The sequence below is a fragment of the Manis javanica genome, chromosome 6 (assembly GCF_040802235.1).
Source record: "Manis javanica isolate MJ-LG chromosome 6, MJ_LKY, whole genome shotgun sequence".
In the NCBI taxonomy this organism is placed as follows: domain Eukaryota; kingdom Metazoa; phylum Chordata; class Mammalia; order Pholidota; family Manidae; genus Manis; species Manis javanica.
In genome coordinates this window covers 126,911,522-126,916,146 of record NC_133161.1, presented here as the reverse complement: position 1 = coordinate 126,916,146, position 4,625 = coordinate 126,911,522, and the positions used below count along the sequence as shown (strand labels likewise).

The 4,625-nt window shown below is 42.4% G+C and overlaps 1 pseudogene; it reads left to right on the top strand.

Annotated features, from left to right (window-relative positions):
* Positions 1 to 376: 376 nt before the first annotated feature.
* On the top strand, positions 377 to 1,288 carry LOC108404333 (olfactory receptor 4P4-like; annotated as a pseudogene).
* Positions 1,289 to 4,625: the final 3,337 nt, after the last annotated feature.

Sequence of the window (4,625 nt, the reverse complement as noted above, 5' to 3'; positions counted from 1 at the left end):
TATCTTGAGGAACTACTTAAGAATCTTAATGACTTGGCAGAATGAATTGAACTGTCCCATTTGTCTTTTCTCCCCTTATAAGATGAGTATCAGAATTGTAACTATTAGGCTGTGAGTTAAATACATTCATGCCAAAGGTTGATAAAAGTTCCAGGCATAAAATGTGCTCTCATTAAGTATCATTTGATATACAATAAAGCTCTTAACATAAAAAGTATTTAAAAGAAGGTCTGTAATAAATCCTTAATGACCTTTTGTGTCAGTGTATAAATACTTGCAGTGTAAAAATACTAAAAAGTGCAACTGAATGTATTATGTTCTGTATTATTGCAGATGAGTAAGTTTCTGAAATGTACACAGGACTGACCTCAGCCTCATGGAAAATCAGAACAATGTCACTGAATTTGTTTTCATGGGACTGTGGGGAAATAACTGAATAGAGCTACTGTTCTTTTTCTTTTTCCTGCTCTGCTTCCTGGCTATCTTAACGGGAAACTTCACCATCTTTGTCACGGTCACCTGCAGCTATCTAATCCAACAGCCAATGTACTACTATCTCTGACACCTTTCCCTCATGGACTGCTGCTACACCTCCACTGTGATCCCCTGGCTGATCAGAGACTTAGGGTCAACAGGAAAAGATATTTCCTATAACAACTGTATGACCCAGCTCTTTTCAGCCCATTCACTGGCTGCTGTAGAGATGTTCATCTTGGTGTCCATGGCTTCTGACCTCTATGTCGCCATTGTCAGGCCCCTGCACTACATGGTCATCATGAGCCAGGTCAGGTGTCACATGCTGATTACCATGGCCTGGGGCATAGGGGTTTGGCACTCTGTTGCTCTGCTGCTTGTGGTACTCAGGTTACCTTTCTGTGGTCCTAATCAGATAGGCCACTATCTATGCAATGTGAAGCCTCTTTTGAAGTTAGTGTGCAAAGATAACTGTGTTGTTAATACCTTAATGATTGCAAATTCAGGGATGGTGGTGGTTGTCATTTTTCTTGTCCTAGTGGCTTCTTACATATCATATTATATAATCTCAGGATACGCTCCTCTGCAGGATGATGCAAAGCTCTCCCAACCAACCTGTAGCTCTCACGTAGTGGTTGTAGTCTTATTCTTTGTGCCCTGTATCTATAATTATGCACTACCTGCAGGGAGTGAGAACAGGATAAGGAACTCTCAGTGTTCTTTCTACACTGTGACTGCCCCCACGCTGAATCCCCTCATCTACGCTCTCAGAAATGTGGAGATGAATATTACTATGATGAACATATGGTCATAAATGGCACACTCAGAATTCAAGTAAAGGTGACGTTCATTGTGCTTTTGATCCTGTGTCCCTAGGACATGTATCATTTCATATGTTTAGAAAAGACAGAAGGTTTCTCTAGGGAGTTCGACTGAATGACCTCTGACAATATATGAGCCAAAAAACAAGTCACTGTGATTCACGTTGCAGTATACACTTTAAAGGGTCAAACTAGGTCCAGGTGTGACCACATAGATTTGAGGAATTCAAGAAGTGCCCTTCTAAAGAACAGCTCTGATCATACCACTGCTCACTACAAAATTTAATTGGGAACCCTATTTTCCTTGGAATAAAATTTAACTTTCTCAGTTGTTTATCAGATATTTCCCCAAATTTATCCTTGTTGAACTTGCTAATCTCAGAAGTCACTATCTTGGAAGAAGGCATTGTGTTACAATGATAGGCTTTCGGGTTATGGAGACCTGGCTGGCATACTGTCTCTAAGATTTTATCGGTGTATCTTGGCAATTTGCTTTTAATATATGCTTTCTCACTTTTCAAATATCTATGAAATGAGTAACACTGTAATCATAAAGATGTTTGGCTAACACTTGTGAATTTTTAGCACAGGCACATGATGTATCAGAAATTCATGTTAAGTATTTTTTTCTCTTTCCCCGCCTTTATTTCTATGTGTTCATTTGCTTGGATGTTTTCATCCAGCTACCCAGGTCCTTTCTACATTCTCCAGAAATGCTCTAAAATCTCTCTTCTGTGACTTCATTTCTCCTGTCTCCTTTGCTTATCATGCCCCTTCCTGATGCTTTAGGGACTGCTTACATTTAGCTCTCATCCTGATATTTTCTTATTCAAAAAGACTTGGAAGATCCATCAACAAACCAGGAGGACTTGATTTCTTCACTGTTTTGTTGCTATTCATCTGTACATTTCCTCCATTTCAAGTGATCTTATGTCTTATACTTGTGTTTAAGAGCTGTTTTTCCAGTTTGACACAGAATATGTGCTATATTTTTACTTTATTGTATCTTCCTATTTTCCATCTAAAATATGGCACAAACTAAGATGTAAAAAAAAGTTACTAAATTAAGTTCAAAGACACTATCTTCTGTTTTCATTTGAGTGTACACATTGTTCTCACATATCTGAAACGTCCCCTTCTGTGTTGAACAATCATACATTAATAATAAAATAAGTAATGTCAGGAAGGCTGAAAGTTTAACATAAACCCCATGTAACTATCTGGGAGGGAATGAAATCCAGTAGACAGTCCTCAGAATGTCTTTTTGCTTGTGTATTTTCTGCATTAAGGAAGTACTACCATTTTAATTATTGAGTATCCTGTTGTCTTTTGAACCCTATAATCCAGCCTCAGCTCTGTGTCTTGGTTTCCATTAAGCTAGACATTTCTCTCTGTTTAGACTTTTCTCTTCTCAGAATGACTGCATTGCTTCTATACACTTTACTTGCCTGAGTTACTCCTGCCTTACAGCCAACGCAAAATCCCACAGAAACAAGTGAAGACAAGTGAACCCTCTTCTGAGGGTTAGGACCTTCCATAGACCTAACTAATAACTTTTTTTCTTCCTGGAACCATGGAAACCTTTGGAATATCATTGGAAAACATTCTGTTACACAGTAAATTAGTCTGTTAATAGTCCTATTTGATCTAGTTTAACATAATAATTTTTTGTGGGTAAAATTGCAACATTTCCAGAATCTCTCACCTGGTTTAGTGCATCTCCATATCAATAGGTAATTACAAGGGAGAGCAAGGGAATATCTGGTCAAAAGAGGTTGGATGGGGCCCTTTTTTTCTACAGCCAGGTCATGAGTGACATGGGAGAGCAGAACTAGACAACTTCTTGTAGGCAGTAAACAGGTTTCTCCCACTTCTTTCTCCCTTTGACTGATTCTAGTTTCAAGGCTATTTTGCCCCAGTATTTTGCCCCTGGAGTTACATCTGGCAGTAGTTGGCAAGACACCTGACTGCAAAATCTGTCTTCATGGGTGGGACCCTTGGGCAGGCTGCCCCTAGAGATAGTGGGGAGATACCCAGAATTCCCCCTGTGGATGGTGGGGAGGTCCCAGTGGCTGCAGTAGTGGAGGGTGCAGCTGCACCTAGGAGCCCCCTAACCATGGGGCTTCCAACTGGGAAGCCCCTAGTGGGCAATTGGTCTAGGGTAAAGCACCTACTAGAAATGTGGGGCCTTCCCCAGAATTGAGGAATGGTGGAGACACCAGAAGCTGTTGAATAAGTCCCCTGTGACATAGAGTACTGCTTAGAGGCCCTGAGTGGCCATGTAGCAGCTAGGATTGTGGGATGTCTGTTACCCGAGATTATGGAAAGGGTTATCAAGGAGAAAGACACACTTCAGCATCACCTTGAAGAGCTGAGATGGCCTATGGGATGCCCTTAAGTGAGAGAGACTGTTACTGAGAAGCAGGTTGTGCTCCTAGAAGATATGTTAGCAGTGAAGGAGGAGGCAGCAGGAGAATACACTTTACAGAAAGTTGTGAGGGAGGGGAAGGAAAGAGTGGTGCCTTCAGCCCGAGAGATGGCAGAGGAGATGTTGGGAGAGGATCATGGGGTGGGGCTGGGGGCCAATCTGTTTTCCTGACACCACTGCCCAAGGCCCGAGCCTCTCCTGTATTAAAGGTATGCCTGGTTGTAATTAAGAAAGTAAAATGCAACAACTGTGGGCCCCTCAGGCGGAAGAGCTTCCCCCTCCCCACATTGTGGAGCACTCCATGCTCCATCCATATACCCAGGATGAGCTGGTGCACATGAGCATCCAGTTTCAGCAGAAGCCATCAGAACCTCTGCTACATGGCTTTTGGATCTCTGGGATATGGGGGTGGAAAGCTGTTACGATAGGTTCCAAAATGGGTAGATTGGCTTCCCTGACAATTCACCCTCCCCTCTGGCAGCAGTTGTAAAGTGCCTGTCACACCCCAGGGTACCAGGTGCTTCTGGATTAGCTGACAGTAGCCATCAGGGCAGTTTGGCCTAATCAGGTGATTTGTCATTATTTACCTACTAGCTGGAAAACGTATGTAGAGCTCCAGCAGGGGTTACAGAAGTTGGGCATGAAAAAATAGCATCTATAATATGGGCCCCTAGAACCCCAATAAGGAGTTGTTCAGTGTGGGAATGAGAAATCTGATACTCTATCCAGCTCCTCCATGTCTCTTTGGGTCCCTAGTGTCTATTCTTGCTCCCCACATGGGGCAACCCACAAATGAGGTTCCTCATACTTTAGCAGATCTTGGGGAGGTTGGCATATTAAGAGCACAGAAGGAAATACAGGCTGAGACAGATAGGAGAGATGCAAAGGGCCCCATGAAGGTC